The sequence below is a fragment of the Arachis hypogaea genome, chromosome 18, assembly GCF_003086295.3.
Source record: "Arachis hypogaea cultivar Tifrunner chromosome 18, arahy.Tifrunner.gnm2.J5K5, whole genome shotgun sequence".
Classification (NCBI taxonomy): domain Eukaryota; kingdom Viridiplantae; phylum Streptophyta; class Magnoliopsida; order Fabales; family Fabaceae; genus Arachis; species Arachis hypogaea.
The window spans coordinates 93124578-93140066 of record NC_092053.1 but is presented as its reverse complement, the minus strand read 5'-3'; the positions used below and the strand labels follow the sequence as shown (position 1 = coordinate 93140066).

The 15489-nt window shown below is 41.6% G+C and overlaps 1 non-coding gene across 1 annotated transcript; it reads right to left on the bottom strand.

Moving 5' to 3' along the window:
* Window positions 1-14768: 14768 nt before the first annotated feature.
* Window positions 14769-14872, bottom strand: LOC112773669 (small nucleolar RNA R71). The gene has a single exon (XR_003188207.1). It is a non-coding gene; the product is annotated as a small nucleolar RNA R71 (small nucleolar RNA).
* Window positions 14873-15489: the final 617 nt, after the last annotated feature.

The window sequence follows — 15489 nt, the reverse complement described above, 5'->3', positions numbered from 1 at the left end:
TGCTTCAGTGCTTGTTTCTTCCACCAGTGCTTTGTTGTGATCTTCCCTTGGTTCCTTACTTTTCTGATCTGCTTCTTGTGAGGGTTTGAAGACATTCAATGCGAGTTGTTCATCATGTATCCTCAATATTAGCTCTCCTCGCTCCACATCTATGAGCGCTCTGGCTGTAGCTAGGAATGGTCTTCCCAATATGATTGGGTGAAGGTGACTCTCTTCTATTTCTACTATGACAAAGTCTGTGGGAAAGAAGTAGTTTCCAACCTTCACTAACACGTTTTCCACCACTCCTACTGCTTGTTTTTGAGTTTTGTCAGCCAGCCTGATGACTACATCTGTGGACATTAGCTCATTGATCTGCAGCTTCTTCATAAGGGATAAAGGCATTAAGTTGATGCTTGCTCCCAGATCATAGAATCCCTTATCAAACATTGTTTCTCCTATGGCACAGGGGATGTGAAAACTCCCTGGGTCTTTCCTTTTTGTAGGCATCTCTGGTTGAATGAGAGCACTGCACTCCTTATTCATCACTATTGTTTGCCCTCCTTTGAGTGAGCTTTTCCTGGTTAGCAGCTCCTTCATATACTTAATGTATGAGGGCATTTGTTGGAGGGCCTTGATGAATGGTATGTTTACATGGAGAGATGCAAACATGTCAAGAAACCTTGAGTATATTCTCTTTTCTACACCACCCTTGAGTCTTTGGGGAAAAGGTGCATAGAGTCTCAGCAGCTCCTTCTGTGAAATTTTGGTTTCTTGGTGATCCTCTTCCTATTTCTCTGCTAATGTATCTCCAGGTTGTTCTAATGGTTTGTTCGGCTCTTCCTCAGTCCCCTTATCAATTATAGTGACCATCTTGCAATCTTCCCATCTGACCTTCTTTGCTTCACCTCTCGGGTTCTTCTCTGTGTCACTTGGGAAGCTATCAGTAGGTTTGGGAATCTTCTCAAAGAGGTATCCCACTTGAAATTCCAGCCTCTTGATGGTGTCTCCCTGGTTCTTGATATTGGCTCGCACCTCCTCTTTGAACACTTTGTTATCTTGGATTTCCTTACATATGCCTTCAAGTAGAGTCTCAATTCTTGATAGTCTTTCTTCCGATGATGGTGAGTTGAGATTGGAGGGATGATAAGGGCCTTTTTGGCTTTGGTATGGATGTTGAGGTGTGTTGTTCGGTGGGTGCTGATATGATCTCTGTGTGGAATGTTGGTGAGCTGCATTGTTGTTGGGGTTGTGGCGTCTCTGATCTTGCCCTTGGTCTTGTTGATTTCGCCACCCAAAGTTTGGGTGGTTCCTCCAACCAGGATTATAGGTTTTGGAGTATGGATCATGGTTCTGCCTAGGTGGATTTCCAATGTAGTTGGCTTGTTCCTGATCACCATCTGCTTCTTCATTCACTCCTTTTTGCGCTGCTGTTGAGGTGGTGATTACTGCTACTTGATTCCTTTCCATCTTCTTGGTAAGGTTAGCCAGCTGCTTGGTGATCATCTTATTTTGAGCTAGCAATGCATCCACATTGTTCAGCTTCATCACTCCTCTAGTGTTGCCTCTTTCAGAAGCATAGAAGTAGTCATTCTCAGCTACAGTCTCAATGACATCTATGGCTTCATCAATGGTCTTCTTCTTGTTCAGAGATCCCTTGGATGAGTGGTCTACTGCCTTATTTGATTCATAAGAAAGACCTTCATAGAAAATGTGTAACTGCACCCATTCGTTGAACATATCTGGTGGGCACCTTCTTGTCAAGTCTTTAAATCTCTCCCATGCTTCGTAGAGAGTCTCACCATCCTGTTGCCTGAAAGTTTGAACTTCAGCTCTCAACCTGTTGATTCTTTGAGGAGGATAGAATTTTGCCAAGAACTTGTTCACCACATCTTCCCAGGTTGTTAAGCTCTCCTTCAGGAAGGAATCCAGCCATTTAGATGCCTTGTCCTTGAGTGAGAAAGGGAATAGAAGCAGTTTGTAGGTGTCAGGATGAACACCATTAGATTTCACAGTATCACATATCCTCAGGAAGATGGTTAGATGTTGATTAGGATCTTCTTGAACACTTCCTCCGAATGAACAGTTGTTCTGAACAAGGGTGATGAGCTGTGGCTTTAGTTCAAAGTTGTTGGCATGTATGGTTGGCTTTTGGATGCTACTTCTACAGTTTCCTGGGTTTGGATTGATGTAGGATCCCAGAACCCTTCTCTCTTGCCCAGCATGATGCACTGGCCTTCTCTGCCATGGTTGTGAGCCTCTTCTTCATGATGGTTTTCCATATTCTCATCTATGTCTGGTTCAAAATACTCCTCCTCTTCCCCAGCACTAACGACTCTCTTTCCTCTTCCTTCCCTCCTCAATCTAAGGAAGGTCCTCTTAGGTTCAGAATCAAAGGAAGTTGAAGCACTGCTTCTTCTACCTGTCATACAACCCACAAGTCACAAGCAAGAAAGATAGATGCAGACAGTACTCTCTGCAGAAATGCTGTTAGTGTGAGTGATGCAATATATAAAACAGTTAGTGGGTCAGTGAACTAAATAGTAAAAAAAATGTGCAGATAACACCACAAACGGGTAAAGGGTAAAGGGAAGGAAATAACTAAAACGGAAAGTAAATTACTCAAATGAAATTAAATCAAACAAAAAAATGCTCAATCTAGTTATCCACCAATTTAATCATTGTTGATGCAAAATCAATCCCCGGCAACGGTGCCATAAACTTGATGCACGGAAACTTGTCTCTCAACAATTTTCCCTCGGCAAGTATACCGAATTGTCGTCAAGTAAAAACTCACAATAGAGTGAGGTCGAATCCCACAGGGATTGATTGGTCAATCAACTTTAATTAGAGGAATGTTCTAGTTGAGCTAAGCAGAATTTGATGTGAGAGTTGCAGGAAATTAAATGGCAGAAAGTAAATAGCAGAAAATGTAAATGCTAGGAATAAAGAGCTGAATATAAATGACGAAAAGTAAATTGCAAAATCTTAAATGGGGAACGGGGAATTTAGCATGAAAGTAAATTGCAGAGATTAAAGAGAATGGGTAAGATCAGAAATGGGGGATTCATTAGGCTTAGGAGATGTTGCATTCTCCGGATCGAGTTCATTTTCATCTCTTCCTCAATCAATGCATTCATTGATCTCCTTGGCAATCTTAAGTGATTGAATTCCAATTCCTTGGTATTTCAATCTCTCAAATCTTGATCAATAGCCAATTCTTTGGTCCAATTGCTCATGAGAAGAGATGAAATATGGTCACTGATTATACCACATGTATTTCCAAATCAAAGTGTTGGTAAGATTATATGTCACTATATTCATCCAAACCCCAATTTGATCCAACATGAGAAAGCATTTTTAGCATGATCTCTTCATTCCTCTTCCAAGGTTCTGAAGAGATCCAAATATGAATAGCTTCTTTTCCAAGACAACTACCCAATTGGATAAAGATTGAAAGCTTTCTAGTAAAATCAAGAGAAAAGAAAGAAGAAGAATAATGAAAACTATTATTGATCCATCAAATTACAACAGAGCTCCCTAACCCAATGAAAGGGGTTTAGTTGTTCATGGATCTGGGAATGGAAAACAAAGATGGAGAATGCATTCTGAAATTAAAAATAGAAGTTGCAGAGAAAGTAAAATTATACAGAGAGTAGTTCTCTCAATCCCAAAAGTCTTTTTTCTCTAGTTCAAAACTACTCCAATTTATACTACTCTTTTGATCTTCTAGTTGGCTCTTCAAGTCTTGGATATGGGCCTTTGGATCTTGAGTTGAAGCAGTTATCATCTTTAGTGGGCTCAGCTTCACTTGCAGAGAAAGTGTGCAGTAGGCATGGACTTTAGCTTAGGGCATTAGTGGTGTTAACGTTAAGTGAAAATGTGGGGTCGAGAACGTTAGTGAAAATCACCTTTTTCACTAACGTTCCTAACCCAAAATGGTCCACGTTAACTTCAACGTTAGTGGCACTAACTTGGCCACTAACGTTGCCTCTTGGCCCTTCGCAAATGTTACTGGGGTTTACCTTTCCCAATAACGTTGAGAGTACCCCTTTCTCCCTACGTTAGAGTTCACATTAGTATAGTTAACGTGACCTTTAACGTAGGCTTGCCAAATCTTTGATAGCGTTAGTGACACCTACCTTTTTCACTAACGCTCCAAAACGCCCCTTTCCCACATTAATGCCTCACGTTAATTATATTAACGTGACCAGTAACGTGGTGTTGATTGCTATCTCCAACGTTAGTGACAAAGGTGAGTGTCACTAACATTGGTGATTCCATGCTCCTTCCACGTTAGAGTTCACGTTAACTAAGTTAACGTGGCTCTTAACGTAGCTAATATGGGCTTAGTCCAACGTTAGTGACAAAGGTGAGTGTCACTAATGTTGGCATTATCTTCCTCTTTCACGTTAGAGTTCACATTAACTGAGTTAACGTGACTCTTAACGTGGCCAATTGCCCTTTTGGAGCGTTAGTGGCACTCACTTTTACCACTAATGCTTGGAGCTTCCTTTTCCTCCACGTTAACTACCACATTAATGTAGTTAACGCGGTAAATAACGTGGGCTATGATGGCTTCGAAGATGTTATTGGCGATCACTTTTCTCATTAACGTTGCAAGCTAGCTCCCATTCCACGCTAGTGGTCACGTTAGTTAGACTAACGTGGCTACTAACGTGGCTTTTCCTTGCTTCCTTTGTCCTGAAATCAAGCAAATAAAGTGCATCAAACCTCTAATCAAAGTTATGAGTCATGCATCATCCAATTTGTCATTAAATTCATGCATAATTCTCATGAAATCATATAAAATTCACAATGTTAGCTTGAATCAAGATGTAAGTGAAATTCTACCCAAAACTTGCTTATTTCCAAAGAAAATGCATGAAACTACCTTAAAACAGTAAAGAAAAGGTCAGTGAAATGACAAGTACTTAAATCACAACACCAAACTTAAAGCTTGCTTGTCCCTAAGCAAGTACTGAAACATGAGAATGATGAATGAAATGACAAGAGGAATGAATCATTATTGTGGAAGTCATGTCCTTGGTTTTATGGGGTTTCATGCATAGCAACTTAAGTTCATTCCTTTACTGGCTTTCAGACCTTTATCATGCCCTGGAATACTCACTTGATTGCACCCTTTGAGACTTTTATTTATTGATCCCTTTGTCTTTTCAAGGTTTATTGCATCCTTAGGCTAAGTGCTCTGTGAGGGGGCGACTCTTTAAAATAAGCTTTCAGCCAACACTCCCGAACCAGTTGGTTCAAGGTGCTAGGTGTTGAAACACCCCTAAGGACTTACTCCCTCAAGTCTCTCTCCCCCATACATGCACACTACAGGCACATGGTTTATTATTTTCTTTCCTTGAGGCCTTGGTGTCCAGCACCTCTTTGGGTTACTAAATGTTCTGTAGCAAGGTTGCTCTTGATAGTGGATTTTCAGTTGATAATCTTGGGTTAGTTAACCCAAGTTACCAAGTGATGAAGCACTCCTAAGAACTTATTCATCCAAGCAGATCCTTGGTACAAGAGCACCACAGACACATCCCTCAAGATTCAAGCCCTTGGTACCTAGCCTTATTTCTTATTACTTTTCTTTCTTTTTCAACTCTTATTGTTCTTTTCCTTTTTCTTATTAGGATCTTGTTATTTAGCTAGTCTCATGAGGTGTGTTTCAAGCATATGATTCAGGACAGATAGTTGCCTTCCTACCTTGTTGGTGAACCAACTTAGCTAAGTGATTACTACACCACAAGCTTAAAAACCTACTCCACAATTGATCATCACTCTGTTCTTTCATAACATCTCTTTTTTTATTTGACTTAAGGGACAAGCATACAAGTGATCAAGGTGAAAATGAAGACCGGTATCTTGGACCAGCAAGTATAGACCTGAGTAATGAAAATACTAAAGACAGAATTGAAAATTCCTAAGCTACTATGGAAGCATGTTCTATCTCATACATGATTTTCCTTATTTAAAACTTGAAAAAGATGGGATAATGAGGGAACTCCACCACCTTTTACTCATGGGATTGCTCATGCTCTCCCTCTTATTTGTCCTCTTTGTGTTTTTCTTGAGTGCTTGAACTCCCACTTCCCTTTCCTTTTCCAATCAACTTTTTCCAGAAGCCAGCATCTTCCATCTTCTTTTTCAATGTTTCCTTCTGCTGTTTCACCTTCCTTTCCTCTTTTGCCTCTTGGAGCTTAATGACGCCATAAGTGACTTTTGAGATGTGAAGGTGTTGAGGGTGTGGATAATGGGCTTCGGCCGGATTAGGACAGGATATAGTTAAGGGAGTGAGGGAGAGTGTTTTTGGATGGGGTAAAGTACAAAGAGTGGGAATTGGAATGTGAAGGGGGTACGGAATAAGAACCACTTATATAGAGAGATGGTGAGTGAATGAAAGGTGTGGATTGATGGAGTGGTTGTGTGATGAACGGATGGGGTTCAACATAGGATGAGCACAAGGATCATCAACTTTATGAAGGGGGGTTGGTTCGATTTCCAAGCGTTCCACGCTTCCAATGTTGCATGGCAACATTTCCCAATGCATCCCTCTTGAAAACACGTGTATAGTACTCTCCTTTTGTGGTGGCCGAATCCTCCTTCTTCAATTGTCCAATCAATTCTTTCCAATCCTCCTCTCATTTCTCCTACAGGATAAAAGAGCAAAATTAATAAGATTGAAAGTTGGCGGCAAATATTGGAAAAGTGGGATAACTACTTTTCAAAAAGAAGAAAAACAAAAAAATTTTTTGTTTTTTACTAACTAAGTGCTATTCATGAATGCAAACCAACTGACTAATTTATTGCCCATATATGCAACAGTAGTGACACCAAACTTAGTTTGTGGGTTACTTTTTATAACTTCTTGCATTAATCTTTTTCTATCGCTTTCACCTTGCTGACTTTCTATGATCGGTGGATGAATTGGTTTTCACCTTGCTGACCTCTTTGTAATCGGATGATGAATTTGGTTTTCACCTTGCCGACTTCTTCGTAATCGGACGATGAATTTGGTTTTCACCTTGCCGACCTCTTTGTAATCGGACGATGAATTTTTGCATTTTAGATTAATGCGTCTTGGTAGGAAAATTTTTAGGGAATCTGAAAAACTTTATTCAAATGATAATAAAAAATAGAAACATGGACAAGAGTATATACATTTGAGTGCTTACCCTCGTAGATCTCGGCCTGGTGCCTCCTTAAAAAAACCTTTCAGGAAAAAGAGTGCACCTTGACCTGAGATCTTTTATTTTTTTCTAACTATAGTACCTTCTTAGGTTACAAGCATGCCATGACCTGGGTAGCTCTCGTCCCTCGAGGTCGGATACCTTGTAGTAATCCTTTCCCAGTACTTCTGTCACTCGTTATGGTCCTTTCCAGTTAGCTGCTAGCTTCCCTTCTCCTGACCGACCTGCTCTGATATTGTTTCGGATTAAGATGAGATCATTGGTGGTGAAGCATCGCTAGACTACCTTCCGATTATATCTCAGAGCCATTTGACGCTTTAGGGCTTCCTCTTTAATCCGAATGCTTTCTCGAACTTCTGGAAGTAGGTCGAGCTCTTCCGTTTGAGCCTGGGAGTTGATGTCTTCATTATAGAGGATCATTCTAGGAGATCCTTCTTCTATCTCTACGGGAATCATTGCCTCCATTCTGTAAGCAAGTCGGAATGGTGATTCTCCAGTAGTTGAGCATGGTGTTGTCCGGTATGCCCATAGGACTTGCGGGAGCTCTTCAGCCTAAGCTCCCTTGGCGTCCTGTAACCTTTATTTTAACCTGGCCAATATGACTTTGTTGACGGCTTCTGCTTTTCCATTGGCTTGTGGGTGCTCCACAGAGGTGAACAGGTGCTTGATTTTTAAATCAGCTACCAGATTTCTAAAGCCTGTGTCGGTGAATTGAGTACTGTTATCTGTGGTGATGGAGTATGGGACCCCAAACCTTATGATAATGTTTCTGTATAGAAATTTATGACTTCTTTGGGCTGTGGCATTAGCTAATGGCTCTGCCTCAATCCATTTCGTGAAATAGTCTATTCCCACAATGAGGAATTTGACTTGTGCTGACCCCTGGGGTAAGGGTCCAAGGAGGTCGAGCCCCCATTTTGCAAATGGCCAGGGCGACGTAACACTAATGAGCTCCTCTGGTGGAGCGATATGGAAGTTAACATGCTTCTGACATGGTGGGCATGTTTTGACGAACTCTATTGCTTCCTTTTGCAAGGTCGGCCAGTAGAAACCAGCTCGGAGTAACTTTTTAGCATGGGCTCGTGCCCCGAGGTGATTGCTGCACATGCCACTGTGAACTTCTTCGAGAACTTCCCTTGTATTGGAGGTCAGCACACATTTTAGGAGAGGTGTAGAGATTCCTCTCTTATAAAGGACGTCCTGTATTATGGTGTAGTACTGAGCTTCTCGTACTAGCCTCTTTGCCTCCTTTTTATCTGCTAGGAGTGTTTCTGATTTGAGGTAGTTGATTATGGGAGTCATCCATCCTTGATCCTGTCCTGATATGGCTAGGATCTTTTCTTCCTCCAAGGTTGATATATTTTGGAGAGTATCTTGGATGAGGCTTCTATTGTTGCCCCCTGGTTTGGTGCTGGCTAGTTTTGAAAGTGCATCAGCTCGGGCATTCTGTTCTCGGGGTATGTGTCGGACCTCATATCCCTTAAATTGTCCGAGCTGTTCTTTGGTTTAGTCGAGGTATTTTTTCATAGTGGGATCCTTAGCTTGATAGCTCCCTTCTATTTCGAAGTGACTACTTGGGAGTCACTAAAGATGGTAAGTCTCTAAGCTCCCACTTTCCTAGCTAGCCTCAAACCAGCCAGTAGTGCTTCATATTCAGCTTGATTATTTGAGGCAGGGAACTCAAACTTTAAGGAGAGTGTTTGAGGAGCCATCTACATAAAGGCTCCACTTTGTGGGGGTGCCCGGGATGTTAGTATACTCTGCGATGAAGTCGGCTTGGTACTATGATTTGATAGCTATTCGAGCTTCGTACTTGATATTGAATTTGGATAACTTGACAGCCCATTGTAGGATTCTTCCTGCTAAGTCTGTTTTCTGCAAGATCCCCTTTATGGGTTGGTTGGTCTGTACTCTGATGGTGTGAGCTTGAAAGTATGGTCAGAGTAATCGGGAAGTGAGTATGAGGGCATAGGCGAACTTTTCTATCTTTTGATAGTTTAGTTCAGCCCCTTGTAGAGCTTTACTGATGAAGTAGATGGGTTTTTGCCCACTTTCGTCTTCTCTGACTAGTGTTGAGGCTATTGCTCGACTTCCTATGGCGAGGTATAGTATGAGCTCTTGAGTAAGGACAGGTGGTTGCCCCAGAAATTTCTTGAAATTTTGGAAAGCTTGTTCGCATTCTGGGGTCCACTCGAACCTTTGTCCCTTCCTTAATGTTGCATAGAAGGGGAGAGATCTTAGGGCTGATCTGGCTAGGAATCTAGATAGAGCGGCTAGTCTTCCATTAAGCTGCTGGACCTCTTTGCCACAGTTCAGACTTTTCATATGAAGTATAGCCTGACACTTATCTGGGTTTGCTTTGATTCCTCTTTGGGTGAGCATGAAGCCCAAGAATTTTCCAGCTACTACCGCGAAGGTGCACTTTGCGGGGTTAAGTCGCATACCATACTTTCTTATGGTGTCGAACACTTTAGTGAGGTCGGACAACAATGATTCCTTACTTTGTGTTTTTACCAGCATGTCATCTACATAAACCTCTATTAGTTTTCTGATGTGGTCGGCGAAGACTTTGTTCATCAGTCTTTGGTAGGTAGCCCCTGTGTTCTTGAGTCCAAAGGGCATAACTACGTAGCAATAGTTTGCGTTTGGGGTCAGGAATAACGTCTTCTCTTGGTCGGGTTGGTACGTCGGGATCTGGTTGTATCCTGAGTAAGCATCCATAAAGGAGAGGTACTGATAGCCTGACAAGGCATCGACTAGTTTGTCGATGTTTGGGAGCGGGTAGGGATCTTTTGGGCAGGCTTTGTTGAGGTCGGTGTAATCAGTGCACATCCGCCACTTCCCATTTGACTTTTTGACCAACACCACATTGGCTAGCCATAATGGATATTTTACCTCCCTTATGAACCCTGCCTCCAACAAGGCCTGTACCTGCTCCTCTACAACTTGCAACCTTTCCGGGCCGAGCTTCCTTCATTTTTGATGTACTAGCCGGGACCCTGGATATACGGCTAACTTGTGGCACATTAGTCCTGGATCGATACCAGGCATATCTGCGGCCTTCCATGCAAAGAAGTCGAAGTTATCTTTTAAGAGCTTTATCAGTAGTTCTTTTAAGTCTTCTCTCAGATTTGCTCCTATATTGGTTGTTTTGCTTGGATCATCTCCAATTTGAACTTCTTGAGTTTCGCCTTCTGGCTGAGGACGGAGTTCTTCGCGAGCTCGGATTCCCCCAAGTTCTATAGTGTTGGCTTCTTTTCCTCTGGGGTCTCCTTTAAGGTTCAAACTTTCATTGTAACAACGTCGTGCGAGTTTCTGTTCTCCTTTTATGGTAGTGATCCCTTCCGGAGTGGGGAACTTCATGCATAGGTGTGGAGTGGAGACCTTAGCGGCGAGCTGGTTTAACGTTGTCTAACCTATTAAAGCATTGTAGGCCGAACTCACATCGACTACAATATAGTCTATGCTCAATATCCTGGACCAAGTTCCTTTCCCAAAGGTTGTGTGTAGGGAGATGTATCCTAGTGGTTAGATCAGGGTGTCTCCTAGTCCGAACAAGCTATTCGGATATGCTCTGAGCTCTTTTTCTTGTAGACCGAGCTTGTCGAAGGATGATTTATTGCTGTTTTTGTCAGGGTAGTCAGGAATGCCTTGCATCGAACTGCGTCTGAGGCATCTGTGAGATACATCTTGCTTCTGAAATTGTTGAGATGATGGCTTGGATCCGAGGTACCGTCGTATGGGGTCATGTCGGGAGCTTTGAAGTCCTTTGGGACTTTAGCTTTCATGATTTCTTTGGTGAAGGGATCTTGATCTTTATGGGAGCCGTCTTCATGGCCGAATTGAATGGTTTTGGTTTTGAGATCGGCCTCGAGCTTTGTGAGTTTGTCCTCTAGCTCTCGGTGGCGTCTGGTTTCTCTTCGGAGGTCTGATGAGCGGATAATTTATACCCTTTTTGCCACTATTTTTACATAGTTTTTAGTATATTTTAGTTATTTTTATTATATTTTTATTAGTTTTTACTCAAAAATAATATTTCTGGATTTTACTATGAGTTTGTGTGTTTTTCTGTTATTTCAGGTATTTTCTGGCTGAAATTGAGGGACCTGAGCAAAAATCTGATTCAGAGGCTGAAAAAGGACTGCAGATGCTGTTGGATTCTGACCCACCTGCACTCGAAGTGTATCTTTTGGAACTACAGAGACCCAATTGTTGCGCTCTCAATTGCGTTGGAAAGTAGACATCTTGGGCTTTCCATCAATATATAATAGTTTATACTTTGCCCGAGATTTGATGGCCCAAACTAGCGCTAAAAGTCAGCCAAAAACTTTCTAGCGTAAAACGCTAGAACTGGCATAATTCTTGGCGTTAAACGCCCATTTTGGCACCCAGGGTGGCGTTTAACTCCAACTTGAGGCATATCCACGTGAAAGCTTGAAAGCTCAGCCCAAACACTCACCAAGTGGGTCCCAAAAGTGGATTTTTGCACTATCTGCACTTAGTTACTCATTTTCTGTAAACCAAAGTGATGCCAGGGCATCTTGGCCAGTTTCACTGACCTTTTCTTTACTGTTTTTAGGTTAGTTTCATGCATTTCTTTAGGAAATAAGCTAGTTTTGGGTAGATATTCACTTATGCCTTGATTCAAGCATACATTGTGCATTTTACATAATTTCATGAGGATTTTGCATAAGTTTAGTGACAAATATTATGTTGCATTACTCATGACTTAGACTAGAGCTTTGATGCACTTTATTGCTTGATTTCAGGACCAAAAGGAAGCAAGAAAAGGGGAGGTAACTTGCGAGGATAATGAGAAAAGTGATTGCCAATAACACTCTCAAAAAGCCATCAATGCCCACGTTAGAGAGTCACGTTAACTAAGTTAACGTGAACTCTAACGTGAAGAAGAGAAGATGAGCCAACGTTAGTGACACTTAACATTGTCACTAACGTTGGCAATTACTCATAAGTGGCCACGTTAACCTAGTTAACGTGGCCTCTAACGTTAAGGGGGAAGAGAAGCCAACGTTAGTGACACTCAACATTGTCACTAACGTTGGCCTATGGTGCAAAGTACCACGTTAACTCCCACGTTAACTTAGTTAACGTGGGAGCTAACGTAAGGGATGAAGAGTTGTCGACAACGTTAGTGACACTCAACATTGTCACTAACGTTAAAGCAACCACACAACCCCCAAGAGTCACGTTAACTTCCACGTTAACTTGGTTAACGTAGAAGCTAACGATGAGGAATGAAGGTTGAGCCGACGTTAGTGACACTCAACATTGTTACTAACGTTGGGATGGCTAAGAATGGCCACGTTAGAAGCCACGTTAACCTAGTTAACGTGGACTCTAACGTGAGACCTAGGGGCACATTGGAACGTTAGTGACAATGTTGAATGTCACTAACGTTCTTGAAGGTTGGCAAAGGCCACGTTAGAAGCCACGTTAACCTAGTTAACATGGGCTTTAACGTGAGGCAAAGGGGTGCATTGGAATGTTAGTGACAATGTTAAGTGTCACTAACGTTCTCGAACTTATATTCTCACTAAATGTTAACACTCCTAACGTCCTGAACTAAAGTCTCTGCCCACTTCACACTTTCTCTCTGCAAGTAAAGCCAAGCCCAAATAAAGAAAGGAACTGCTTCAAACTCAAGATCCAAAGGCCCAAGACTTGAAGAATCACACTAGAAGCTGAGAAGAGTAGTATATATAGGAGTAGCTTTGAATTGAGAAGGGAGTTCTGGAGGCTGGAAAAAGAGCACTGCTCTCTATATTTTACTTTCTTGGCAGATTCTAGTTTTATGATGTATTCTCCATCTTTGTTTTCATTTTCAAGAGCTATGAACAACTAAACCCCTTTCATTGGGTTAGGGAGCTCTGTTGTAATTTGATGGATCAATACTAATTTTCATTATTCTTCTTCTATCTTTCCTCTTGATTTTACTTGAAAGCTTTCGGTCTTCATCCAATTGAGTAGTTATCTTGGAAGAGAAGCTATTCAAACTTGGATCTCTTTTGAACCTTGAAAGAGGAATGAAGAAATCAAGCTAGAAATGCTTTCTCATGCTGGACCAAATTGGGTTTGGATGGGTGTGTGACTATAACCCTCTCAATACTTGGTTTGGGAAATGCATGTGGTATAATCAGTGACCATACTTCATCTCTTCTCATGAGCAATTGACCAAGGAATTGGCTATTGATCAAGATTTGAGAGATTGAATTGCAAGAAATTATAATTCAATCACTTAAGATTGCCAAGGAGATCAATGAGTGCATTGATTGAGGAAGAGATGAAAATGAACTTGATCCGGAGAATTGCAACATCTCCTAAGCCCAATGAACTCCCCATCTCTAATCTTACCCATTCTCTTTAATTTCTGCTATTTACTTTTATGAGCAAATCCCCCATTCCCATTTACAATTCTGCAATTTATTTTCAGTCATTTACTTCCAGTCCTTTAATTATAGCATTTACTTTTCTGTTATTTACATTCCCGCCATTTTATTTTCTGCAACTTTCAACCCAATTTCTGGATTCGCTCAACTAGAACATTCTTCTAATTAAAGTTGCTTGATCAATCAATCCCTGTGGGATTCGACCTCACTCTATTGTGAGTTTTTACTTGACGACAAATTCGGTACACTTGTCGAAGGGAGATTTGTTGTGAGACAAGTTTCCCGTGCATCAAGTTTATGGCGCCGTTGCCGGGGATTGATTGTGCATCAACAATGATTAGATTGGAAGATCACTAGATTGAGCATTTTATTTTGTGAATTTCATTTTCTGTTTGAGTGATTTACTTTTTGTTTTAGTTATACTTCTTCCCTTCTCCCTCTACTCCTTTGTTTTCTCTTTGTTATTTTCAATTCTGTTTGCTAACCCACTAACTGTTTGATATATTGCATCACCCACAACTAACAGCAATTCTGACACAAATACTGTCTGCACCTATTTTCTCTGCTTGTACGTGTTGGTTGTATGACAGGGAGAAGAAGCGCGGCTTCAACTTCCTTTGATTCTGAACCGGAGAGAACCTTTCTTAGACTAAGGAGGGAGGCAAAAGAAAAACGAGTAGTTGGTGCTGAAGAAGAGGAGGAACAGTTTGAGGAATACTTTGAACCAAACATGGAAGAAAACATGGAAAATCATCATGAAGAAGAAACTCACAACCATGGCAGAGGAGGTGGAGCAAATCATGCTGGGGACGATAGAAGAGTTTTGGGCTCTTACATTAATCCAAACCCAGGCAATTGTGGAAGTAGCATCCAAAAGCCAACAATCCATGCCAACAACTTTGAACTTAAACCACATCTCATCACCCTTGTTCAGAACAATTGTTTGTTTGGAGGTGGTGTTCAAGAAGACCCCAATTAATATTTGACCACCTTCCTGAGAATATGTGACACAGTGAAATCTAATGGTGTTCATCCTGACGCCTATAGACTGCTCTTATTTCCCTTCTCACTCAGAGACAAGGCAGCCAAGTGGCTGGAATCCTTCCCAAGGGAGAGCTTGACAACTTGGGAGGATGTGGTGAACAAATTCTTAGCAAGATTCTACCCTCCTCAACGAATCAATAGGCTGAGAGCTGAGGTTCAAACTTTCAGGCAACAAGATGGTGAGACTCTGTATGAAGCATGGGAGAGGTTCAAGGACTTAACGAGGAGGTGTCCACCTGACATGTTCAACGAATGGGTGCAGCTGCACATTTTCTATGAAGGGCTCTCTTATGAGTCAAAGAAGGCCGTAGACCATTCATCTGGAGGATCTTTGAACAAGAAGAAGACCATTGAGGAAGCCATAGATGTTATTGAAACAGTAGCAGAAAATGACTACTTCTATGCTTCCGAAAGAGGGAACACAAGAGGAGTGATGGAGCTAAACAATGTAGATGCTCTGTTAGCCCAAAACAAGCTCATTACCCAGCAGCTGGCTGACCTCACCAAGAAGATGGAGAGGAACCAAGTAGCAGCAATCTCATCTTCATCAACAATCCAAGAAGGAGTGAATGAAGAAGCAGAGGGGAGTCAGGAGCAAGCCAACTACATTGGGAATTCACCAAGGAAAAACTATGATCCATACTCCAAGACTTACAACCCTGGATGGAGAAACCACCCATACTTTGGGTGGAGAAGTGAGCAAGATCAAAACCAAGACCAGAGACGTTACAACTCCAACAACAATGCAGCTCACCAGCAATTCACCCAGAGGACATCTCAACACCCCTACAACAACACTTCTCCATACACTTATCAAAACCAAAACAGCACATCTGCTCCGAATCACTCATCAATTGATG